This window comes from Corapipo altera, unplaced genomic scaffold (assembly GCF_003945725.1).
Source record: "Corapipo altera isolate COAL_440 unplaced genomic scaffold, ASM394572v1 73, whole genome shotgun sequence".
NCBI classification, from domain to species: domain Eukaryota; kingdom Metazoa; phylum Chordata; class Aves; order Passeriformes; family Pipridae; genus Corapipo; species Corapipo altera.
Window position 1 is genome coordinate 1,345,097 of NW_020884957.1, and position 27,679 is coordinate 1,372,775.

The 27,679-nt window shown below is 39.8% G+C and overlaps 1 long non-coding RNA gene across 2 annotated transcripts; it reads right to left on the reverse strand.

Moving 5' to 3' along the window:
* Positions 1 to 1,891: 1,891 nt before the first annotated feature.
* Positions 1,892 to 20,964, reverse strand: LOC113956844. 2 transcript variants are annotated; one of them, XR_003530974.1, is made up of 4 exons: positions 20,871 to 20,964; positions 19,256 to 19,364; positions 11,267 to 11,303; positions 1,892 to 2,094 (listed from the first exon to the last, which is right to left on the reverse strand). It is a non-coding gene; the product is annotated as an uncharacterized LOC113956844 (long non-coding RNA). The 2 variants fall into 2 exon arrangements; XR_003530973.1 differs by lacking the exon at positions 20,871 to 20,964 and adding an exon at positions 19,696 to 19,857.
* Positions 20,965 to 27,679: the final 6,715 nt, after the last annotated feature.

The following is a 27,679-nucleotide window of genomic DNA, read 5'->3' on the forward strand; positions in this document are numbered from 1 at the left end:
TTGCTTAAGTAATGTTTAGACCACTAACCTCATTTATCAGCCGGACTAATATAGCTTGTAGAGATGTAAAATTCAAACAAGTAAGTGGTAAATTCATGGGTTCTCTGCAGCCAAACAGTTATCCAAAGATGATATCAAGGGGCTGCTGGAAGTCTGGAAGGTGTTTTCTAGGGCTGTTTATATTGGACTGCAGAGTGATGAAAGCTATTTTTGTGTTAGGATTGTGTCAAAGCCATTAGGGGAAGCTACCCCGCTAAACCCAGAATTAGAAGTCTCGTGTGCTTGGGAGGGGGGGGGGGGGGGGGGGGAAGAAGAAAAAAATTAAGACAGAGTCCCTGCCCTGAGAATTCTGCTGCTATGTGAATTAACATATCAAGTAACATCTAAGAAAATGAAGGAAAATAGTTTTGGTGAGAGGAAAAACACCTTACAGTCTTGAACGGTGTACAGTTCATTTCTTTGCTCACTTTATTTTGAAGTAAGTGGTAAATTTCTAAAAATACAGATCTTTTTACACTTTCTATATAGATTTAACAGGGCATGTGATGATGACTGTAGCTCTCCTTGACAGGATAAGAAACTCCCCTCAGCTGTATTGATTGTTCCTTGCTAGCTCTGATCTTTCTCAAGAAGTGAAGAGTATTGCCCCCCGGCTTCATTGCTTTTTTCTTTGTTTCCTTTCCTTACAGGAATAATGAGATCTATATATCTGAGAAAAGGATGATCTATACGCTGCTGATCTGCAGCATCTACTGCTAGCTGTTGCAGGGTGGCTTAGGTAGCAGTGGTGCTGTGAGCAGTAAGCTGGCACTATGAAGAAAAGGTTAGTTCCAGATTGCAAGAAATCATTCAATTTTATTTTTTTTTCAAATTAATCTTCTGCGTCTCCATAAAAGAACTGATTTTTAGCTAATTGGCTGTCTTTTGGGTGGTTACAAACACTAGATAAGCTTGAAGGACAAAGAGCAGGAGACCAACAGTACACTGGTTCTTCTCTACGCTGCCATCCTACAAGAAAAGCCAATCCACTTATCCTTAGGGTTACTCTGAAAATGCATTGGAATGTTTTTTCTTGTAGCAGAAGTCCTTGGAAAACACTGCTAATGGTCAACCTGAGGCTGCTCTTCACCCTGAGCTGTACCACAGTTCAGAGAAAAAATCCCATGGCCACATGATTAGTAGATATAGCTGAACTAATAATCTCCAGGAGAGCCAGGTAAGGTGAATCAAACTTTCTAAATATGCATTGACTGTCAGGTTTTTATTGCTCACTTCCTGTAAAGTGCAGTCATAACACTCAAATATGAAATCTTTCACTGGCAGTAGCTACATGCCTTTGACCTTTTGGAAAATACCAAACAACATACCTGGTTTCTGAAACTCTGAAAACAGCAGAAATATTTGAATTATTAATGTGTCTCCCTCACCATTGCCTGAAAATTCAATAGAAATAATTTATTCTGTTAAAAAGTCATACCCTAGAATTTTAATGATGAGTTTCAAGAGACGGGAAAAAATGGAATAAAGCATCTGAACTGCACACGCCAACACCTCATCTACTTGCTTTGCCCAGTGATAGGAGGAAGTGTCAAGTATGGGTTGAGCAGAGACAGATTAATCTAGCATGACTTTTTTTGTGGAAGGGTGACATGCACAAACTCTAGGACATTACTATTGCATGAAAATCCCATAGTCAGGAATAAATAACTAGGAATGAAAGACATAGAAAAAATCTTCAGATGAGGAATTTGTTTATGAAAGTACACAACACAGTCCTTTTAAAAAGTAGATATTTTTCTGTTAAGCAAAAAGGTCTTAGTGCTGTGAGGCTCCCTTGTACATCTTACTGTTATTTTACATTGCTGAAAGACTGTTCTATACCAGCCTGGAGCTGTTTAACCTCCAGACATGATCTAAGAATGTCAGGAAGCAGCAAGGGTGGGGCTGCTCCACGAGGGAAAAGAAGCTGGAATCCTCCTTGGTGCCTTTACTGATGGGTGCTGTCTCACAGGGTCTGAACACATTAGGGTCCATTGGCAGTCCCAAGCAAAGCAACCGATAAACCAAGCTCAGGGTCCATCCGGAGGGTGCAGTCTGGAGCAAAAAAGGGCAAAGACAGAGACAAGGGTGGAGATGAGGCTGCAGTGTAGGTCTGAGGTCCATACATGAAGCAAGGTTGGAGACCAAGACTCCTCCAGCACAGATCAAACCAGGACTGGGTGCCTCAGGAAGGGCTGAAATGGGGTCCTGAGCTATGGGCAATGTGGTGGTAGCCACAGGAGAGGCTGTGCAGGGACATTTGGGATTGGTAGTGCCTTTGGGGCCATAGCACTGGAGCTGATTCTGCCTAAGGATATCTTTCATAAGTCTGAGCTTTTGAGACCAGTAACCAAAATCTTCTCTTTCACTAAAGGCTTTGGAATCTGTTCATGTTTCTATACATCAATCTTCATTAACGAATCTACAGTAGAAGCCTGGCTTTCCCAGTGTAACTTTAAAGCTATTCGGTTCTGGAGTGTATGTCTCCAAACATTTCCCAGCATTCACCAGTGCAAATTTCATGCTTACAGTCAGTTAAGGGGCATTGACTATTCCTTGCCCAGGCCAATTACCCAAAGAAACTGAGGGACAAAACAGAATCCACTAGGATTTATTCAACACAAAATGGTCGTGAAAAATATGTCACTGTTTTTCTTCCTTGCCAGAACTACACTAGGTACTCAAAACATTCAATTTATTACCTGCTTGAACTCTCCAGTTTCCACATACAATGACATCAAATTCCATCTCAGGCCCAGTTTACTCTTTTGGTAAAGTAACTAGAGAAATTCTGCTTGTCTGAAACTTCTATGACTTTCTTTCCACACAAGCGTGACTAAGAAATATTCCTTCCCTCATTTGGCTCTGTCCATGCCTATGAAATTTGTATTACCCTCTTAGAGGAATGGTATGGCTGGATCACACATTCCCAACATGTTTATAAAGGTATCAGACGTTGTGGGATGATCTCACTTCCACCCAGATAAGCACATGAAAATCAGATGTCTCCCATTCCACTGAACAAGACCAGGTAACAGAACAAACATGATGTAGAAATTCCCAGTGAAGATAAAACTCACTTTTCTATTTTTCTTTCTAACCAAGTGTGGGCTGAAAAACAAAATTATTATGCTACTCCCTGAACTTCAGGTCCAACACCTGAGTCACCCTGAATGTGAGGACCAACACAATATTTCACTGCTTTTTTTTTGTTTTGTTTTGAACTCGATCTCAACATCACCTTTTCACTCCATTTAAGCAGGTCCATCAGCAGTGCAGGTACTGTGTGCAGCACATCTCCCAGGGATGTACCAAGGGAGACAGCCCTGCCTCCCCTGAGGCTCAGTAAGGAGTCATCCTGTTCACCAGAAGTTACTGTACCTTTGAACTCAAGTTATTTGTCAATTTTTTTCCAAACATTTGCATCCTCAGAGACCTTGGAAATCCCCAGCTCACGCATTTTCTCAGACTAAACAGTTTATCCATTCTTTTATCTCCATTATTGCATTTATGGTTAGTAGCAATTCTCACAGTGTGTATTAAGATAAACTAAGTCTCACCTATTTGATGTCACAGAATCAGAGTATTCTGAGTTGGAAGGGACTCACAAGGATCATCAAGTCAAACTCTTAAATGAATGAATGGGGATTGAACCCACAATCTTGGCTTTATTAGCGCTGTACTATAACCAACTGAGCTATCTCAGGGTCATCAGTGAAGCCAGTTCACCTCCTTTAAAGCCAGTCTTGTTCATCACAAAAAATCACAAACATTCCTTATGCTGTGGATGAGGGATAAAATAGTACAAAGGAACTAAAATTGCTGAACTTGGTGAGGTAAGGATTGCTTGGAGAACCTATGCCACAGGAGCTGTTGTGGGCCTCTGGCTCCTTGCCCTGTGCTCTTGCATGTTCTGGAGCAGCACACAGGAGGGACAGGTTACAGGACAACTCTGGGGGCTTCCCTGCAGCAGCTGAATTAGCAAGGAAAGGGTAGGGGATCTCTCCTGACTTAGAAGCAGCAGACCACATGGGGAACTGGCTAACGAAAAGAGAAGAGATACATTTCTCAATCTCATTTTGTTCATTTTGGTGCATTCAAAATCTGTTTTCTTATAGCCACAATGTCAAGCAGAGTCTTAACACCTGGAAGATCAGGATCGTTTGTAACCATGCTGTTATTTATTATGCGACGAGTGAAGCTGTGCTCCAGGGATTTGCTCTGCTTTATTACTTTATTTCATTCTCTAGGATAATATTTATCTCCTCTCTGTATGGATGAGCAGTGATGAAAACAGGTGTTTAGTATTCCACTTAGCTTCCATTACAGTGGGTAGTAACTCATTTCATGTGCATGCTGGTGCAGTCAGACCAAAATGTAAGTACACAGAAGCTAAATAAGAAAAAAAAAAAACCAGAGCCATCTATAGGTATTTTAGCATCTGTTCTCCTTTGCTTGCTTACTGTTCAGGTACATGGGCAATTCACCAACAGTTTAATCACTCTCCTCAATATTTCAGAAGAATTCCTAATTTGTACTCTTAACACTTCACAAGGTAGAGGAAAGACAAGACAAGACACTTTGGTTTATCATCACAGGGGTGCAGCTGTGTTTCAGCTACCTAATCTTGCTCTGAGAAGTGGATTTCTCATTTGACTGCTCAGGGACAACATTTTGACAGGAAGTTGAAGAATTCCTCCAAAAGAATGATTTCAAATTGAAGAAAGCATTTTGCTCAACTTAAAAAGTGAGTATTTCATATTTTTAATTTAAAGAATTCCCTGGTCATCTTTGTTAGATATTTGCATCTCTTGGGGCTATTTTCCCTTAATTATCCATGTGCTATAGCAGCAGAAAAGCGGATTATTGATGATTAATAATATGGAGGCCACTGCTGAACTGAAGTTGAAGCTGGCCAGAAATGTGGGAAACAATGAAAAAAGTTTTTTCAAATATATTAATGGAAATAGGCAGTATAGAAATATCATTGACCCATTACAGGATGAGGATGGTCACTTCACAAACAGGGACATAGAAAAAGCAGAGGTGTTTAACTCTTTCTTTGCCTCTGTCTTCAACGTGGATGATGGACCGAGAGGGTCTCAGTGCCCTGAGCTGAAGGACCATGATTGCGAGAATGGTCAACTCCCAGTTGACCCTTAACTTGTATGGGATCTGCTGCTCCAGCTGGATCCCTACAAATCTATGGGGCCTGATGGGATTCATCCTAGATCCTCAAAGAGCTACCTGATGTCATCACAAAACATCTCTTGATGATTTTTGAGCGGTTTGGAGAATCTGGAGAGGTCCCAGCTGACTGGAAGCTGGTGGACATTGTCCTGATTTTCAAGAAGGGTGGGAAGGAGGACCCAGGAAACTACAGGCCTGTCAGTCTCACTTCAGTGCCCTGTAAATCATGGAAAAGATTATTCTGGGAGGTATTGAAAAACACCTGGAGGATGCAGCAATCATTGGCCACAGTCAGTATGGTTTCATGAGGGGAAAGTCCTGCTTGTCAAACCTGATTTTCTTCTATGACCCCCCCTAGTCGATCAAGGGAAGCCAGTTGATATAATCTTTTTTGGAATTCCGCAAAGCTTTCCATACTATCTTACGCAGTATCTTTCTGGACAAAATGTCCAGCACACAGCTGGATTAACATGTTATGAGATGGATGAGCAACTGGCTCACAGGTGACGCACAAGAGTTATGCAAGTGAATGGGGTAACATCAGGCTGGTGACTGGTCATTAGTGGGGTTCCACAAGGCTCCATACTTGCACCAGTTCTTTCCAATATCTTAGTTAATAACTTGGACGCAGGACTCGAAGGAATATTAAGTAAGTTTGCCAATAACACTAAATTGAGAGGAGCTGTCAACTCCCTCAAGGGGAGAGAAGCCCTCCATAGAGACCTCAACAAATTAGAGAGATGTGTAATCACCAACCATATGATGTTCAACAAGGGAAAGTGCTGGATTCTGCACCTGGGGTGGGGCAACCCTGGTTGTGTGTATAGACTGGGGAATGAGATGGTGGAGAGCAGCAAGGTGGAAAAGGATCTCAGGGTCTTTGTTGATAGCAAGTTGAATATGAGTCAGCAGTGCCCTAGCAGCCAGGAGGGGCAACCATGTCCTGGGGGGCATCAGGCAAAACATCACCAGCCGGTCAAGGGAGGGGATTGTCCTGCTCTGCTCTGCACTAGTGTGGCCTCACCTTGAATATTGTATGCAGTTTTGGTCACTGCAATATAAGAAAGACAAGAAACTACTAGAGAGCGTCCAAAGGAGGACTGTGAAGATGGTGAAGGGTTAGGAGGGGGAAGCCATACAAGGAGCAGCTGAGGTCGCTTGGGTTCATTAAGCCTGGAGAAGAACAAACTGAGGGGAGACCTCATTGTATCTTCGATATCCTCATGAGGGGAAGAGGAGGGGCAGGTACCGATCTCTTCATTCTCATGACCAGTGACAGGACTCAAGGAAACAGCATGAAGCTGAGTCAGGAGAGGTTTAGGTTGGATATTAGGAAAAGATTCTTCACTCAGAGCGTGGTTGAGCACTGGAACAGGCTGCCTGGGGAAGTGGTTACAGCAGCAAGCCTGTCTGGGTCCAGGAAGCATTTGGACAATGCTCTCAGGCACATGGTATGCTTCTTGAGATGTCCTGTGCAGGTCCAGGCATTGGACTCAATGATCCTTGTGGGTCTCTTCCAACTCAGCATATTCTGTGATTTTGTGTAGCAAAATAAACTAAAAAATAAATTAGATGGTCTTTACCTACACTCCAGAGGAAAAAGAGGACATACCATGTCACCCTGTGCTGCATGGGAGTAATAGGAACCAGATCTGGTTTTGGATGTTCCTACTGAGCCCTCAGTCACCAGCTCTCAGCCAGTCAGCTCCTTGGGAAGATATATTAGTCCAGCTGGGCATTTGATCAGACCTGAACGGGAACACAACCTTACTAGGCAAAGAGTAGCAATGAAATCCAGCAACACCCAAATACTCAGTCGGTAAAACTGCTGCCTCTGGGCACCCTGGTAAAGTTGAGCTCTTCTCTTAAGCTTCTGAGTGACTATCTCTCTTGCTAAGCTTTATGTTGTATGCTGCTCTTCAGTCATGTTCAATAGTGACTCTTCAACAATTCATTCCTGCAGCTGTGGGATGCAGGAAGTTCTTCGTGGCATTACTCCTGTTTGGGATTTAGGAATGGAAGAAGAAAATCCTCTGTGAAGGTACCATATGAACTGTGACGGAACTATTATTACTTAGCTGTGCCAAGTAGCAGGGGAATCATTGCTTTGGCTCTTCCTCCATCCTTTTATAAGCTGACCTATACTCACTCATCCTACAGGTTTTAACCCTAGTTGGGCACAGCAAACAGTTTATTTGTGCCCTCTTTCAAACATGTATAGCAATGTGCCCGATTTTAAAACTTAGTAATATTTCTGCTAACCAGATCTGGCCCACCCAGCCAAACCCACCTGTGCACTTGCAGGGTATACAGCAGACGCCACCTCCCTGCGCTAGTAGGAACTTCTGCCCATCTCAAATGCTTAATTAGTGACTGCTTGTCATAAGAGTTATGACTGAGATTTCAGTCACAGGCATGACATCAAACTCTTACTTCTTCACGTAAACAAAATACACCTACAGTAGTTAATTTGATGGAATTTCAATTAGTTTCCAGTAATTGTCACACACTGACTATCATGGAATTACTACATCCCCAGTAAAAAGGCACTATAAAATAGGTTGAGTTACCATGGTACAACATTATGGAGCAGAATGAAATCAATAAATAAAATTCTTCTATTTGTATCTTTATATTAATAATCATTGATTTTGGCCTTAAACTTTGGGGAATATAATTATGGTCCTATTAAGAATATTTACCAAGAAATGGTTCTCTATACATATATTCTAAGAAAATGCTATATAATGTGGTTTTTTTCATGTATGTGAAGACACAAAGTTAAGGGGAGTAGGGATCTATCACTGCAATACAGGAGTATTTGTGATGGGACCTCCAAGAGCCAGGAACAGAGTGTGCTCAGTGCTTGAAAGAACAACTTCCTTGTGTCACCAATGTTGATTTTCCATTTTTGCCACTCACTGTTAAGTTCAATGACTATATCAACTTAAAAAGTTAAAAAGACACCATATGTGATATTGAGTTTATTATTAAAGAAGGGTAAATATTAGGAACTGGTTGCAGCAGTTTACTGAGATGTGGCAATCATGGCTCCTTCAGAAAAACAAAGGAAGTCACCCTTAGGATGCAGTATCCTGTTGACTCTAAACTAATATACAAAGAGATATAGATTCATATCAAAGAGGAAAGGATGGGGAACCTGGCACCACTAAAAACCTTCTGGACAAAGATCTGCCTTTTTTCCTAAAACTCTGTACTTCGTAAATAGACGAGAAGCATATAAAGAAGAAGACATATTATGAGGGGCAAGGACAGGTCTTCTGCAAACCAAGATTGTTTTCACTTTTGTGCGTCATTAGTTAATATTCCCAGCTAGGGACAAAGATAGAAAGAAAAGAAAGTAATGTAAACACTAATGTCTCATGTGCCCTTAAACTCCAGTCACATGTTAAAGCTTTCATCAAGGGGAAAACAAATTATGTCATTCCTTCCATGCCTTCTATTACTGACAACTTGCTATCAGCCATCCCTCTCTGTTCATTCAGATTTAATTAAATAATCCAGAGGAAAAACCAAAATACCTATCTGCAATAAAAAGTATCAAGACATTTGCTAAAAAGGAACAAAATATGTGTAGAGATTCTTTAATCCTTCTCGAAGTTTATAAACTTTGAATTTTCTTGTTTAAGATAGTCCATGCAAGCTCTGTGCAACAAAAGCTTTCTATTAATTGCTCATTTGAAGGCTAGTAATAAGTACTTCTTCTCAGAGGGTCCCAATTTGGGTGCAGGCATCATGCTGTCATATGGAATTCAGCAGCGAAATGCAACTGCACTTGGAGCTGTGGAGCAGAAAATAAACTAGGGGTTTGGGTTCTGTGTTCAAAACTGATGTGTACCCTACCTTTAATTTCTGAAGTGAAAAATAACTGATAGTCTCTCTATCTTCAAAAAGTCAGTCTCTAAAGCCTCTGTCAAAGGATGGCTATAAAAATTTGGTCAGCTTAAAAAATTCTGCACACTTCTGCCTTAAAATATGAGTCCATGATTTCATGTAGTCTTGTCCCACCACATGTGGCAGCTCATATCAAACACTGAAATGTTTTTGCGTTTAGGAATGATTGGTAACAGTCTCTACTCCCGGTTACAGTCACATAGTTCTGTAATATGTTTTCTTTTAACTGAAGCTGCTACTTACTAACACATAAGTTCATCCTTGGGAAGAGAAGTGCTCCTTGTTCCTCGGTGTGGGACAACTCCTAATCTTTCAGCACACGCAGTTGGCAATGCTCACTCCTGTCAACACAGGCAGCTCTTGCCATGCAGTGTGGAAACTCTTCAAGGTCTGCGAATAATGATTTTTTTTTTTTTCCCCACTAAGTTTTAGTGTAAAGTGCAAACATCATAGTTTACTATAACCCTCGGAAAAGCAGACTGTGCTGTTTGCAAAATCAATTAAGCACTGTGTTTGCACAGAGCAAAGGGACAGTGTTTGAAAAAGGCTGCTCTCCCTTGGCAACAGCAGCACGTGCCAGTAAAAGAGATTTTAATTCCCTGCTCTTAGCAAAGAGATATGGAGGTGAGCCCAGGAGACAAGAGCTAGATGTGAAGGCAGGACAACACAGCAGGCAGAGGAGAGCTGTGGACTGGCAGACCCCAAATAAGGAAGACTGGCTGTTTTGGGACATTGGGCTCTTTTCCAGTATTGGGCGCCTTTCCAATTTTTCTTGTTTGGTTGTTTGGTGTTTTCTTGGTTTTTTTTTGTTTGTTTGTTTGTGGTTTTGGGGGGGAGGTGTTGTTTGCTTTTTTTTGTTTGTTTGGGTTTTTTGTGGTTTTTTTTTTTTTTTTTGTGTGTTTTGTTTGTTGGTTTGGTTTTGTTTGTTTGTTTTCCCCTGCTGATTAGGTCCCCACAGAGAAGACAGGTAGATCTGGGCTCCTTTCTATGGTCTTCTGCTTTGAAAGAAAAATCTCACTATTCTTCCTGGTCTGCAATACTAGATGGTTCTGGGATGCAGACCAGTGTACAGGCTGCTCGGAGCCACACGGCATATTTGGTGCTAACTTCCCCTGCCAAGTTTCTGCAGTCCCACTATACCATGGGAAATGTCCACATGTAGTCTTTGATTCTGCAGTGCGAACAAAGCACTCTTTATTCACATAGAGAAGGAAAGTGAGCTCATATGAGCCACTAGCTGACTGTGATCATATGGTCCAATGCCTGTAGCAGCTCCCATCTCACACATCTGTTCCTCTGCACCTTGAATACAAGGACCACAAGGGCCTGGCTTCCAAGTCAGAGACACACCACAGCTGCTGTAACGTGTACATCAGGATTCAAAGTTGAAGGCAGAGGGAACGGGCACTAGGTCCTGACTGAGCAAGAGGACAAATATGAGAGCTGATCTCCAAACTGGTGTGGTTCTCAGGTGCATGCATTTAGCCCAGCTCATACATTCAGGGTCAAATGTAACAGGTGATGCCAAGTTTGGATTCTGAACTCTCAACACTAGCAATGTTTGCAGCTACTCAGACTCAATTTTAATTTTAATTCATCTCCATTGTATGTCATTTCCTGAAAATGACTGCTTTGGAAATTTTTGGGAGGCAATATTATTTTAGCTGTTCTTTCCAACCTGTCAGAAAGATGATGTTAAATTAACATTAGTGACCTAAATTAAGATTGAACTTCATCCAACCAGTTCGAAGCATTTCTCACTAGTATGCTGAAGAAGTAATTAATTCTATTATTTGCATCTAAAGGCACAGTTAAAATCTTATCTATATACAGCAGAGTTCCCAAGCTGCAACTTTTTATTGTTTCTAATAGTATTGCCATGTAAGTGAAGACACATACTTGCCAAAAAGGGGATGTATTTGGAAGGAAATACTGTCAGAATGAAGGCAGCTAAACAGACAAAAGTAAAACAAATGCAGTCTTGTTTCTAAAAATAAAATTTGTTAGTAATGCCACTTTCAAATAAGGAAGAGAAAGCTCTATAGTATAGTAAATGGTATTTAGATCTTGTGGTGTTAGAGTCACACTCAATAGCAAAGAATTGGGATAAAATTGTACCTACCATTTCAATTTTTTTGGTGAAGATATCCAGATGTGCTCTACAAATAGTAATGAAACAACTGTTACAATTCCTGAGAGACACAGAAGTTCTATTACAAGAAGAATTTTAATTTAAATAATTTTAACAGGATGTTCAACCACAGAAACATTAAGATAGTCTCACAGCTAACATAAATATCCTAAATGTCACATGTTACACACCAGCAATATACCCTCTGCATTTTTTAATTCACTGTAACCAAGCTTTCAGAACATCTTCCTTCTGTCTCCTGTGACTGAAAAACCCACTATATAGTACAGAACATTATCTTGGACAATTTTTTCAAGGTTGAAACCCCAAAATTTCCCATTATTAGATTTGTGATTTTGGGTGCTAGAATGTGATCTAAGTTTGATGTATGTTTTTCTACAGATCAAAGGAGTTGAAAACTCAACTGTGAAGTGATAGGCATAGCTGTGCTGTCCAATTCATGGCAAAGGGGAGTATATTGAGTCCCTTAGGCTATAGTTTTTCCTTTGAATCCAGCTCTGTTACTGAGGTTCTGGCTGCACTTGTCCCCCTCGTATTTTAATGCCTGATGTTCTTATTCATGCTCCCCTTGTCCAGATTAAACTGATCACCCACTGCAGTGGAAAAAAGCAGCATGACAAGAGGAGACCTCAAGAACTGTGGATCCTATTTCTGTTCCCTTGTTCTGTCATGTGTCCACATAGAGTATCCTGGCAGCATCCACTGCTTCCTCATACGTTTTGTGGAGCAATGGGCACTGTTGGAAACCCCAGCTAAGCACCTCCTCCAGTTGCATTTTTGAGTCTTTAATCCTTCACTCCATCCCTTTTACATTTATCTTCTGTGGAGTCACTTGTGCTTTTTCCTGAGCTTGCAGCCTCTACCTCTCCCTTTTGGTGTTTCTCTACTCTCATTTAGTATTCTGTGGGGACTTGTTCCCGTGTTTAAGGGAAGACCAATAACCCACAACAGACACAGGGGAATGCAAGAGTGGGGCCATTATGTAATGACATGTCTTCTAAGTGCTTTCCCAGCCTGCAGCATTTTGTGGCTCAGAGGCTCAGATGCACTGAGCAGGAAGACGTGTCTTTTAAATTAATAGAATCCGATGGATTTATTTTCCATTTGCTTGTCCAAAGAGATGCTTTATCAGCATTAGTCGATCTGTGGCCACACACAAAGTAAGAGAAGTTTTTGCATACATGCAGTGTAAACCCTGAGGGTGTAGCATCTAGTTCTCTTTGGCAATAAGTCCATAGATGCTCTCAGATCTTTGAGGAAGATTTTAAACCATACTTTAGAAAATTACCACTATTAAAGAAATATTTTTCTTCTAATTTCTGACATTTTTGCTCTGTAGTTTGTAAGATGATTATGCGCAGGTTTGTTTTAGTGTGGAGCTTAAGTCGCCAGTGGGTAACAGTAACATGAGGTAGTATATTTAGATTGCCTAGAATTTTTTTTATATTTGGCTGTTTGTCCCTGACCATATTAATTCCCAGAACAACAACGGCAGATATTAATTTTTCCAGCATATCAGAGGAGTACAGCAAAGACCTTGCCAGTATTAAAGCTTCCATTGCCCACTGCAATCCCTACTGAAAGGTTAGTTAGTTATGTACTAGCTACACACCACAATTTTGTGGTAATGCCCCACTGATCAACTGCTCCTGCAGTGCTAAAGTCACTTGACATTCATTTCTTGCAGCAGTATTCCAATGAATGCAAATTTCACATTTTTCAAAATGCTCTCTTTTCAAATTGTAATCACACTTTATGAGTTTACACTGATGAGTCTGAGCTAATATAAAGCGTCATTTTCTGTTGCAGCATTTCCAGCTGTTGTCAGTGACAAGAACTAATATTCTAATTGAAATATTTAAGTAACAAGGAGAATCTCCAAGTCACTGTGCTTTAAGAAAAGTGTAGACACACAATAATTCTGTTTCAAAAGAAAGTTCCCAGAAAAGTTCTTGCAGTGTTTGGTCAACATTTCTGCAAATGTTCACAATGCCCAATTCACAGAGTACTGAAGCATCTGAAATACCACCTGATCAGGGGCAGTGGGATCTTGTGACCTCTGACAATATGTCCTCAATACTTTGTTTTCTAGTATTATATTTGTAATATGAGATGAAACGTATCTGCTTTATCAGTCAATTACTGCTTTATGGTGCCTTGCATCCCCTCTTAGGGCATCACAGGATACCCACGTGGCTCAAGCATTAATGAATTTTTTTTCTCACAGTGACAAAATGAGATAACATAGGAGTTATCATCTCCAGCTGACGTAACCTTTTAGAAAATACTGGTTCTGGAGGAATATATGTATCTAATGTACAGATAAAGACAGGCTCCCTTGAACCTGAGATTGGCCTCTGAGAGTCTTTTATCCCTTTTCTATTAGATTTTTCTTATTTCTCCCCTTCTGCTTATACTACTTCTGTGAGTTAACGCAGGACAATGCAGAAGACTTTGCAAGCTAGTGTATGATTTTCCTCATACAACCCCTACAGGTTTTCAGCAAGAAACCTATAAATATCTGGATTTGTTTGGATTGGCATGTGGATTTTTCCTAACATGTTAAAATTATCTGGGTAAACTTCCTTGATGCTTTTGCTAAAAGGAATTCCAGGGCAGATTCAGGAAACTTGATCAGTGAGTCGTCTGTTGCTGCAGAGCTACGTTATAGAATCAGTAGAAGAATTAGTACACATGTAGATAAATGACACACTTCAGAGGATCAATGTTTTTTGTTAAGGAAGTCACATCTCATAAATCTCTTGGAACTTTTAAAGGTACAGTCTGATTTAGTCTTTCTGGATTTCCAGAAAGCTCTCAAGGAAATGAGGCAGCCTTCGCATTCAAGGGAAGATAATTCCATAGATAATTAAACAGTTAATATACAATAGGAGGAAAAGGTTATTTTTAGCTGTGGAGAGGGACATCAGCAGCACATTATGGTGAAATGTGGTAAGGCTGATGTGATGAGATCAGCTGTTCAGAACAGTCATAAAAAAAATTAGAAGGGCACAAGCAGCAAGGTGAGACAGTCCTAAAATTATGTCAGTTTTGTAGAGGATAGGAAGAATGAATTGCATGTAGTCCTTACTGGATTGAGTCACTGGAATTTCAAATGAGAGTTGAAATTCAATTTTAACTGGTGTTCATGGAAATATGCACTTCCAGTTTAAATATTAACTGATGGATTCGAACAAACTAATATATCTCACAAATCAGAATTTTCTTATTAACATGTGGATACATCAGCTCACTAGCTTGCTCAGAAAGCAAGGATAGTGTTGAGAGTTACTAGCAAAGATGTAAAAGGCAGACTATATCAGTATGTCACTGAATACTTCCATGCCACACTCCTGTTATAAACGTGGTGTGCAGTTCTATTCCTTCAACCTAAAAACGATGCAACAAAAATAGAAGAGGTCTAGTGAAAGCCAGCAGGGTGTGGAAGATCTTCCCCACTAAGACCAGGACCCTTCAGTTTGGAAAGGGGATAGCTAGAGAGCAACTGAGTCCTACAAAATTGTGAGTGGCCTGGAAATTGTGAGGAGGTATTGACTGTTTGACTGTTCTCCCAAGAGAAGAATTGTTCCTCATGCCAGATTAGAAGTAGGGAGGTTTCAAGTAAGAGGAAAAGGAGATATCTCCTCATCCAAAGTAAAGTTAAGTGATTGCAAAAAATCCCTTGCCAAGGGGTGGTGTGGATGCTGCTAGTGTACGTGCATTCGAAAACAATCAAACATTCGCAGAACAGTATCCGTCAAAGATCACGATATACAAAGCCTGCAACATCTCCTCTGGAAGCCAACGGATGAAAAGTGAAAATTGCCAAGGGATGGAAAAGTATTCTGGGAACATATCACAACATGAGTATTCTGATGCGTTCTTTTCTAGGTATTAGCTGTTAGGCTGGTCATACCTTTCGTATAACCCTGCAGAATTGTTACACCATTTTCTGTCCTGGAAGCCATGAGGATGCCCCCTTACAAATATTTCTCTAAGGATATTACAAAGGATATCCCTCTTATTCCTTTGTATCAGTTTTATACCACAATGCAAAGTAGAACAAGAATCAAAAAGAAAGCTGCTGTTTTGGCTTTTAGTATAAAATAGATAATTTCAAAACTGTTAACCTCCACTTTCCTCAGTCTATGTGAAATGCCAAAAGCTTGTAATTCTGTGAATGCAGTCACTCATTAGCCACGTGCTGACTTTCTCTACTGTGCAATTCTGCTCTGTTTGTGTATGCAGCACACAAACCATGCACAGCAGGTGTCGTGTTCAGCTCTTTTCTAATATGTTTGGATGAGCTGCTTCTAATTAGTTATCCTTGCAAACAGAGTAAGAAAATATGGTAAATATGGTCATGTGAGTTGTCTACCTAATAGCCCAATTAAGTCATTGTTCTGTGGGGCCTGGCTGGAAGTTACTGCTGTGTATGAAATAGAAATAATCTATGTATACTTTTTTAAGGGCAGTCCATCATGGCTTCTGCAAAGAAATATAATGACAGTTCAAGTGTTATTCTGTAGACCATTTTATATTTTGCATATATATTTAATCCTTAATTTTTGCATAAAATATTTGTTATCACTAATTAATGCCAGAGCTGCCGCTGGATGTGTTTAATAGTGGTCTAAATACTACACTAAAAGGTGAAAGTCTGAGTATTTTAAGGATCAACACCTCATCTGAAAGGTTCGACCAATACACTCTGGATCAATCTGGGAGACCAAAAGTGAACACAATGAATACTGATTAAGTTTCTCACCATGAAATATTTTCATCTGCATGAAGTTTACTCTCCTTATTTGGATTCTTGTAGCAGAGTTCTCATACACACCAGACTTTCTCTAGAGATCCTACAGGCAAGAACCCACTCATGAGTAAGCTGACTCAGCACTCTGAATGTTAGAAAACAGGCCAAGCAGTCTCATTTAAGATGATAGCCCATTTAAAGCTCTTCAGTCCATAATTTAGACAAATGCAGATGATCAGAGCACAAATATCTGAGCTTCATCTCATGCTAGCCTTAATGTCACACATTAGATACTGGCAACCGGTGATCTGCTCTAGTACTAGTCTTGCAGTGACTGAGCTGCAGCTCCAGTTTAATTTGCACCTGCTTGGAACTGTGCTAAGCTCTACTGCTGTCACAGGGACCAGCCACTTGGAACCCTGCAGGGTTGTGCTGGTGCAGTTGTGCCAGATGGTGGCTATGTATAGTGTGGAGAAAGTTTGACGTGGCATCTGGCTTGAGCTACTAAAACCCTAAATATGCTTCACTTTAAAAAAAACCATCTGATATGAATAACATCTAAATTGAGGGTCTTATCCAAACACAGTATCAAATGATGGTCTAATCCTATGGCTATTCTCAATTACTGAAAAGTCAGGATATATCCTTGTCTGGGATGCTATACTGGAACGTCTAGGATTCCTTTTGTAACCCCTGAGACTAGATAGCTCCAGGCAAAGCAGCTTTAAAATAGAACTCTAAAATTGCCAAAAGCATACTATTGCTAGATAGCTTTATTTGAGTCTATAAAAGCAGTGATGACCTAGCTTGTGGCTTGGCATAATTTTAGAGAACATGGCAGACAATAGGGGAAACTCTGCCAACAGTAGTATCACATTTCTAAGAACTATCCAAGCAATATTAATTCAGATTAATTATATGGTGTAAATGAAATTCTACCCAGTAAGTACCATTTTCATGAAAGAAGTAGCAAATTAAAAATGAATACTAGACGCTATGTTGAATTTTAAAAAGTTCATGCTGCTAAATTCTCCCCCTCCCTTCAACTGAACTTGATGGGGTCTTCCCAGAGTAAAACAAAATACATGTGACTTGGTAGAGAGGATACGAGTCTCATGTGTGCAGAACTTTCCCTTCAGACTAAATAGGTACAGGAATTCCTATTTCCTTCAGTTAAGGTATCCTAGATGTCACTCGGAAGTGCCTACATGAAGAAATATATTTGTTAACAAAGACCTGCTCATATATCCTATGTGTGGACCTTTGCACACACCCTTTCTCCTCCCCTGGACTCACTTGGGCTACTCTGCATGTTGAAAGGCTTAGCTTTACTTCCTTTTTAATTCTATGTAGTTTATGTAAAAGTGTCTTGTGTGGCATATTCGACTTCAGAGGCTTAGTCACTGTACTCTGTGATATAGTTGCTAAAGGTTTTAAGATTGTCCCTTAACAATCAGACAAAATTGAAGAAGGGCCTTTGTGGTCATGAACCACAAGAAAAATTTGGTGCTGCCAAATGGGAGAATGACAAGATTAACACAATTAAAAAAACCCCCAAAACCGAACCCAATGCAAATGCCATTCAAAAGCAGATTTACATACTTGTTTGTTCTCAGACGTATGAAGTCAGAGTTCATGTACTATGAGCTCTCTTCCTCTTGGTTATGAATTTTCTTGCACAAGCAGCTATTTAAGATGTACAAGGTAGTGGAATATTCTGATGAAAATGTGAAACTTTGAGGAACTGAATTTCTCTCTAAAAACTCTTTCTTTGCAGGGGTTTAGTGTAATGCACAGACTTTTCACTATAAATCTGAGAAGACAAATTTTGCTTCCTTGTCTGCAGCTAATGGCTTCCTGCCAGCACTCATGGTATTTCTGACATATTTAAAATACCAATTATCTGAAGTAATGGTGACCCCCTGCCCTTCTAAAATTTTTAGCTTTGCACTTAGGGAGTGAAGTTAAAAAGCAGATGGTGAAACTAGGAAACTGAATGCTGCTACTTGCCTGACTGTAGTGTTGTTTAATTCTAGAATTGCAAATTTTTTGGAGGTTCATTTATTTTGTGTTTCTTTTGTTAGTTTGGTTTTGTCTTTTTTTTTTTTTCCCTCTATGGACTCATCGGGAGTCTGTATTTTTGCTTAAAGGAGAAACACAGAGAGCTGTAAATCAACACAGTCCCTGTTTTCTTAAAACATAAACAGTACACAGTGTGCTCCAGTTCCTGCTAAAAGTCTTTTAAACTAACAAACCCTTTGAGTCAATCATTGTAATGGTTTAAGGGAAAGGCATGGCCTGCACAGTCCTTCCGCTTCCCTGCAGAGTCATTTGTCTTTTAAAAATTAGTTTTTGCACCTGGGATGCTTCTACAGAAGTAAACATATTTTCTAGGAAAACGCTCATTCAGTATTAAATTGTCCTTTCAATTGATGGCCTTCAAATTGGTATAAGAGGGTGGGAGGAGCACAGTAGTAAGATGAGCACAATCTTAATGACCTTGCTAACGCACTCTCACCTGCTGCGGGTCTCAAACAATGACAGATCACTTAACTGAAGAACCTGCAGGCAACTGAAAACTCAAATCTCAGCCTGAAATAATTTTCTGCACAGACTGTACTGTGGACCACGTTGTATCCATCTCAGTCAGAACTGTGTGCTACTTTTCCTTCCTGGTGAACAAGTCAACTGTTTCAGCCTTCTCTATTAGAGGCAAAACTAACTTTGCCATGTATTAAAAAACAGGGAGAGCAAAGGGACATAAGTAACTTAAAGAGGAGTACTTAAGCTTTTGGCAAATGCTGTATCCATCCAGCTGAGGTGAACTGTCTTCCTTCCGCTTACCATATTTGTGCAAAGAGACTTGTTCATACCTTCTTACGGACTGGGTCCGTCCATACCTACTATATTAACCTTAACAAAAACTAAACAGAGTGTCATGTCTTCCGGTAATGTCCACAAGGCCTTTCCTTCTTTTTTTTTTTTCCCCCCCCAAAATACTGGCCATTTGTATTTCTAAAATCTAAGTTTAGTTCTAATTTTTGTTACCCGTAAAATGCCTTAAGGTTCTATGCCCAGGAGATAACATTTTAGTTTTAATATCGCATTTCCATGAGTGATAAGTAAATTATTTAAATTAAACTAAGGGATAAAGGACAGGAGTTCTGCAGTGTTCATTCCCTCCTTGTTCCCTCTTGGAGTACCTGAAGCCCTACATGTTCACAAGTTCAGCGACTGTTTTTTGATGATTTCACATGAAAGGGATTTTCTTTTGAGCTCTTCCTAGCTCAGTCTCATTCCAGTGCTATAAACCTGAAGAAAACATAACAAAACCAAGGTCAGGGACAACATCAGAAAATGATCAGTGTGTATTCTGGCACTAAACAAAATATATCTAATTACTCTTGCTTTTTTTTTTTTTGCAAGTCCTGTTACATTGGAGTTCACTTATATGTCACAGGACAGTGATAAAATTCTGTAGACTGAAGTTCACTAAAACTGAATGTACTCTTCTCATTCCTAGGCATGGTTTTCAGACTTCAAATCATGCATGTAGGACCCACTTTCCAAGTCAAAATTCCTTTTTTTCAAAAGTGTTCAAACAGGTCTGACAAGAGCACCCTCCAAAACAATATAATCTTACTTGTTAGGGTTTTACTCTCTTGGTTGTAGTATCTTGTAGTATCTTCATGTTCCCTGTTAATACACCATGACTCTACCGATACTGGGGAGGACCTATGCGCCAAAGAAAGATCATTTAAGAGTAAGCCTCTTTTAATAGTCTGATACAAAATCCAAGCATACTTTTCACTGGCTAATAAGTTCAGATAATTTCTTTTTTTTTTCACTTTTCTTGTTTTTATAACTAAAAAACTCTTGAGTTTAAATACAGGATAACTCAGAATGAACTAAGAGAAAACATATTGCTATCCCAGGCACAGATATTTTATCACTCCATTAATTGTCCTGTGAAGTTTTTGGGTTATGGAAAAATAGGTAAGATTAATACTACCTAATTGTTACATAACATATAATTGTTTGACTCAATAATGTTTTTAACTGTATGAGAGTAGTAAAACACTGCATGCTACACCAGGTTGACTAAGGAGGGGTGAACCGGCCCAGGTCGGAGACCTGGTCTACAAGGCCTCACTAGGCCTCACTCCCCCACACAGCAGAACCACCAGCAGGGAACCTGCGCCTTCAGAACCACTGGAAGGAAAGAGTGCAAAGGCCTCTCCTCCCTTCTTCTTTATACCCTGGCTTATGTAAAATTCATAGACAATACTGGGTATATGGCCACTTCCTTGGTTACAAAATGGTCACCAAGGAAGGTCTAGACTAAAACCACCACTGTGCTGTAGATGGCTTTCTGCTTAGTGTGTTACATCAAAAGATTTGTTTCTTCTATTTGCAAATACACCTCTTAATGAAATAAATTTTTGTAAACCTAATTTTGAAGATGAAAACATTGATCCAACACTATTCTTAAGTATTTAAGTGCTTAATCTTCCTGGTTAGCCATTTAAACCCTTAAGTAGTCTCCACTTTTGTGTTGGAAAAGATCTTGTGCTGCTACTTTGTGATCTTAGCTTTTCCATCTTCCACTGCTGTTTCCAGGCATTCTGATATGACATTCACTCACTCATCCAGCAATTTTAGTTTCCTTTTACTCTCACACAACTCTTCACCATTACAGTCTTTCATTATCCATTTCTACTTCATATACCTGGGAATTGATCTTCTTTACAACTATATCCACTGCTTCTCTAATACAAGCTTATCTATAGTCATGACTGAAATAAGACTCAAACCTACCAGTGTTACTTCCACTACTGCACATTAAATCTGAATCAGTACCAGCTGGCAGTGGATGGGAAACCCCAGTTACTTCACTGAGCTTCTGAATGAGTCTGGAAAATGATGATATGTTCATATATTAAAACTTATTTTATCAAGTAAGAATAATAGTGGCCCTCATGTTCTATGATATTTAACATTTCCTACCAATGAAGTCACAATTTGTTTTTTAGACTAATATGGTTACTGCCAACTTTAGGGAAAAAAAGGGAGATCTGTATAACTGAATTTGACTGAATGTGCTTTGGGCCAAAGCTGACTGTTACCTTCTGGCTTGGGGGGAGGGGAAGATGTCTTAGAAATAATAGTAGTTTTTAATAAATTCCTCTTTTTGAAACAAATACCAACAAGTATACTCCAAGTTCCAAGTAGCGGGATCTTACATTTATGGAATTAACAGGGCTTGTTAGTGGATTACAAAACATTTTTTCAAAATTTTCTTTAATGTTTTTCATACATAAAATAGAAAAATAGTCCAAATCCTCTACATGTGGGATTGTAGGAGTGACTACAGGGAAAGGCAAGCATACAGGTGGGGAGCACATGCCACTCTGCACACAGCGTTTTCTCATGGTTTCTTCCTCTGCCTCCTGACACAATATCAACTGGTACCTTCGGACTACAGTACAGATTTGCACCAGCAGAGCTAGGAGGACAGGCTATGTTTGCCCTTCAGTACAACACAGGATGATAGGATCATAGGCTGGAGGGACCTCAGGAGATCTGTATTCCAAACTTTTGTTACAAGTAGAGTCAGGTGTGAGATCAGACCACATTGTATAAGGCTTTATCCAGTGTGGTCTTGAAACTCTCCAAGGATGGAAAGAGACAGCCTCTCTTGGCAACCTGTTCCAGTTCTTCACTGTTGTGACAGTGAAAAAAATAATTTTATTTTCTTTGTTCCAGTGCTTTTTCCATTTTCCATCCTGAACATCTCTTGTTTCAGGTTATGCCCACTTTGTGCGTCCTCTCACACTTTGCTGTGAAGAGCCTGGATCCATTTGCTTGATGCCCTCCTTGCAGACACAGGCAAGCTAATGCTAGGTCCCCCTGAAGCCACCTCTTCTCTGGGCAGCACAAGCCTTGGACCCTTTAGTTTCCCCCACAAGGCAGGTGCTCCTGACTCTGGGCAGCTTGGGGTTCTCCACTGAACTTACTCCAGTTCGTTAATGTTGTTCTTGTGTTGGGAAGCCAAAACAACATGCAGTATTTGAGATGTGGTCTAAGATGCTGAGAAGAGAAGGACAAACCTTCCCTTTGATGTCCTGGCTGTGCTGATGTTGACACAGCTCAGGATGCAACTGGCCATTTATGCAGCCAGGGCACACTGCTGGCTCGTGCCCAGCTTGTCAAGCCCCCAGGTCCCTTTCTGCAGCGCTGCTCCCAGTCAGGCAGCATCAACCTGTGTCCTTGCACCAGGTTGTCCTTCCTGTCCAGGGGCAGCACTTGGTATTAGTCCTTGATGAATTTCAACTTGTTTCTCCTGTCCCATTCCTCCAACCTGTCTAGGTCCCTTTAGATGACAGACCTAAATTCTATACCTTAAGTGCATCAGCAATTGCACCCCAATTTGGTTTATTTACAAACTCAGTGAAAGTGCAGTAAGGACATTGATAAAAATGCTAAGCAGGACAGGTTGCAGGAAAAGACCCAGAGTACTCCACTTGTTACTAGCTTACAGATAAAGTATGACCTATTAACCTCTACTCTTATGAGCCTCATGAGTGAATTTTTAGATGAATGGTTGCTTATTTATCCAAAGCATAACATTCTAACTTGAATTCAAGTATATTATGCAACACTGTGACAAAAGCCTTGGTCAAGTTAAGATAAATGACATGCAGTGCATTGTCTTTGTCCAGAAACTGAAATCCTGATCATAGGAAGAAATTGAGTGGGCCAGGACTAATTTACTCTTGGTAAATCCATGCTCAGTTGTCTCCCCAGAGATCATCAAAGTGGGATAGATTAACCTGTAGTTCTTTGGGTTGACATTTTGGCCTTTATTTTAAGACTCATATGACTTTTGCCTGTCTTTAGTTATCAAACATCTCCTCTGGATCTCCAGATGTACAGCTCTAGACAGCCCTTCAGAGGAAGGCCTTGTCACGTAGTGTCCTTGCCCTGTCTTCCCTTCAGACACTTTGTTTGGATGAACAAAGTTCAGTTGGAACAGAAAGCAGTGTGTTGCTTTGGGTTTCCCTTTTTAGCTCAGTGGTAAACTTCCATCAAACAGAGAGTAAACCTAAATTATGCTGCTCTCAGCACAGACAGCACATGTGGAATGATGCTCTTTACTTGTGTGCCTATATGTACTTAGAGGTAAAGTTTTGAAGTAAGGCTGTAGAACTGGGGAAAAGTAGAAGATATGAGGCTGTTTTGGGGAGCTGCTGCTGTACACAGGGTAACAGAATTTCCCATTCTAAACTTCTGCTTCTGAAAAGGCTTGAGAAACTTCCTTCAGTGACCTCTACAGCAAAAACAAAATAAAACAAACAAAAAAACCCCCCCAAAAAATAAAAAAAATACCCAACCAACAACCCTCCCCCCAAAAAAAACCCCTCCAAACAAACCCAAACAAAACCAAAGAAAAAGAAAGGCTCTAAGTTTTCCCTCTGTTTATTTATATTTGGTCAGAGCATTTGGTAGTATTTATTCACACTTGAATCATTCAAAAATGGCTCAACAGATTTTACTCAGACGTCCAACATAATCACTTTTGTGTTGAAGTTGAGTGTGGAAAATTGAAGCCAAAAGGAATTTGAATTATGAGCTATGGGAAAAGGGTTAGGGACGCAGGAGAGCAGCTGGATTTCTATCTACATCACAAAGAGCCTCACAGCTACAACTGCTTTCCTATTCTAATTCCAGATGAACAAACATCACGTAAGTATCATAGGAAGAAGTTTTCAAAGTTGCAAGAGGAAGGAGTCAGCAAACATCAAAACATCAGACAGCGTTTTGCTTGTATGTAAGCAATCACTTAGGGGAAAGGAAGGGGAAAATTAAATCTTTTGACACAGTTGACTTAACAAGTGGATACAGAAAGTTTATTTGATTTATGAGCTGGAGCAAATGGTATCCTTTAGATAACTGTATTTACCAAGATCTGTTGAGAAACAAGAGTTGAGGATGTGTCATGGTATGGGTTAGCTCAGTAACAGTCTATGGAGCAGTGGCATGGATGATGCCATGCTGAAGTGAAAATTTACCCTACAAAATACCAGACTGATTTTTGAGAAGGAAATGGGAGTCTCAATGTCTCTGAGTATTTCAGTGTAGGCTGAAACATGCTGCTTCACAAATATTCTGGATTCTCTGTGTGAAGAAAGAAGATGTCATGAACACAGGTAAATGTGCCTAGTGACAGCAAAGCAAACATTAATGTGTCTCAGTAAAAGTTGCTGCTCCCTCTTCCTGTGGTGCTCAATCTCTCTGTACCCAGCAGGAAATACCTGGTCATATTCAAATTATCTCTGATAACTAAAAACAGCTGCCTTCCCCTTCTGTCTTAGCAAATCTCAGACTTGCCACTGCTTAAAAAAGCTTCTTGTCAGCTGTCTGTATGAATTTGAAGGACAGCTTGGAAAACTGAATTTGAGCACTTTCTGGAAAAGCACTGGCAAGTATCCTCAAACAGCACCTCGGCTAAGTGTGATATGCTTAGTTTTGTGTTTGGGTCCCAGACAAAGGTTAGACCAGATTTTCCCATTGAACAAAGCAGGAGTCTTACCACTTGCGCAGAAACTTTTAAGAGAGACACAAATGAAAATACCATTAGGAATAAAAGAACAAGAATCTACTGACTTAATCCAGTGAGACTGCTGTAAAAATGTACCACGTACTAGTGTTCAGCTAGCAGAGGGCTGCTTTTAGCAACGGGAAGGCAGGAACTTCAGCTTACCCAAGTACTGCCTCTGAGGAAAGCAGTACAAACACCCAGGTCAGGAAAAAAAAGGGGTGAAATAAAAGATGCCATTTCTGTTCAAGTTCAGTGAGGTATGATCTATTACAGTGGTTCAGTCTTGAAGTGTGCTTATTCAAAAATACAGATGACTAATTTAAAATGTGATCTATGGGAAATTCAAGTTTCCTGTAGACTAGACATTTAAATATATTTCTGAAACACTGCAGTGAATTTTAATTAGGGAAATTTTATAAAAACTTTTCTATATTAATACACATTAATGAAACACATGTGCACATAAACATAACAAAATTCAAAGAGCATGCTCTCTTCCAATAAAATACTGCTTTCAAGCTCAAACAAAACTGAAACATCTATTTCCATTTTGAAAAGAACTTTTTACATTAAAAACAAAGCAACAAAGAAGAAAATAAAACTGTTCAACTTTTTCCAGAGAAAATATATTTTCAAATGTGAAGACAGAAATCAATGTATATAAATGTCACAACTCATTTCTACTTCTTTGGACTTTAGGCATTATTAATAAAACAACATGCTAAATACAGAGATAAAACTATAATTTGTTATGTTGAAACCAGGATGGTCCTGAAAAAATGTTTATTCCCTTTTCACAGTGTCATTTCCAGCATCAGTTACACCTGCACCTCCTGAGGTTGCATTAGTGATAGGGAAATCAAAGACAATGGTTAGACCTACTGGATCTGTTCTGGTCCAAGGTAGTTGAATACTCAAGTGCCTGTCGATTTGGAATGGCTGTGGTCCAGAAGCAGCTTGAATGCACTGTCAGAGCAGCTGTGTGGTCCTCTGCTTCATCATTTCATAAAGCCTGAGAAAATTCTCAGTTTATTAGTGATAGTTTGTGCAAGCAATTAGTGCTGCATTTTGTAATTTTTCTGTCTTATTTAGGCTGCCAGCCTCCACTGTCAAGTTACTAAACTTTAACAGAACACAAATGTTATAACTTCTCTTCTTATATATCAAGAAGAACTGAAGAGCAGCTTGATTGAAGGCCTAACATGTCCTCTGTCACTGGGTTTGTGAAAGGTTTGAAGTTATTATGTCAATCTCCCTGCAATCCGCATGAATAACTACCTTTTGGATTAAGATTTCATAAATGCCAAGCTCCTTACAGCTTGGGTTTTTCCATTGGAAGGAATTCAGGGCTCTAAAATTTCACCACCCTTCTAGAAATAAATCATACAGAACCTGCATTAACTTGTTCAATTTCATTTTTATTTTCATTATGCCTGAATCATAATGAAATCATAATGCCTGAATTTAAATCTACCATGTTTGCTATCATGGACAGCCCTTGGGCATATTTTATATAAAAAAATCCAATGCCACTTTTCCAAGAACAAATGTTTCCAAAGAAACATGGAATTTTCCCAGAGTTAACAGTGACTCACCAGGTCCAAAGTTTTGGTTGATGTAAATTAGCATAGCAGTAATAAATGAGCTTATGTCACCTATGTCAGTTGAAGATGTATCTCACTGCACAGCACTGAGAAATTTGCTGAAGACATAACCATTTTATGACCTTACTAATGGATCATGCAGTCTACAACTGACTTGCCTTTGTTATTCTTTCCTGTGTGGATTTACTTGAAAGCTTTAGCATCTGTGGGCCACAAACAGAAGACAAAAAGACTGAAGCAGTTCTGTTAGCTGCTTTGTGGATGACTATAAGCCAGACCAGAACACTTTTCAAGAAATGTGCATTGAAGTCATGAAGGTTTCCAATATGAAAACAATGACATGTTCTGGAACAAGTCTCTTTCCAGAAATTAAACAGTAAGTTACAAAATGGGCTGGTTCTCAAGTATTTTGGAATGACAACAGTTCAAGATTTTTGTGGTGAAAGCATAACCTTTGAAACTGTTATTTCACAAACAAATGGCAAGCTCTGTCCTTCTTCACACAAACACAAGATTTGATTGCCTCTGTAAAAACTGTCCCCAAAGCATTTCCTTTGGCTGATGTGGAATGCTGACTATTCATTAAATCAGACACAGAGAGAAATTTTTTTTCAGCCTTTATGAACTTTTGAAGCTTTGGGGGCTAACAGCTGCTTGTCTTGTGAACAGAATTTCCTGTTAGTATCCTTCCAGCCTTTTTGTTCACTAGAAGTGCAACAAATGTCAACAAAAACAACACACTATGTTCCAATTTTTAAATACTACGGATGAATCTCAGATGTTTTACACTTTCCAAATAGACTCCTGTTCTATTAATGAATGTACTATTATGACGTTGTTCAGATCTCATTTAGTTCTGGTGGCTGTAAATTGGATTGAAATTATAAAGATGTTGAGGGACTGACTATAACTGCCATGTTCCTGTAACATAAAACGCACTTCCAATAGCAGTGCTAGCAATCATTTTAGGAAAGACTGAATAATCTGAATTGTTAAAAAATGGCTCTTTTCTTTCTCTGACAGTCAGAATCTGAGTTAATCTGTTGTTCTGACTCCCTTCAGGTTAGCTAATAAGTAGTGATTTGGACTGACAAAATGAGATATCTCACAGTCTCTCTTCCAGTGAAAGCTGCGCTGCCTCAGCAAATTCCAGTTACAGTATGGGTGAAGGATTGGTGAACTAATCCATTCAGCACATCAGACTTTTAGAATGTGTTCATAGGAGGGCAAGACCTTGGTGGTGAAAGACCTTGAGGGTAAGATTTATGAGGAGCAGCTGAGGTGACCTGGTTTATTCAGCTTGGAAAAGAGAAGGCTGAGGGCACCCTCACCGCAGTCTACAAGTTCCTCAAGGGGCAGTGGAGTGAGAGGTGCTGAACCTCTCTCTCTGGTGACCCGTGATAGGATGCAAGGAAAGGGAA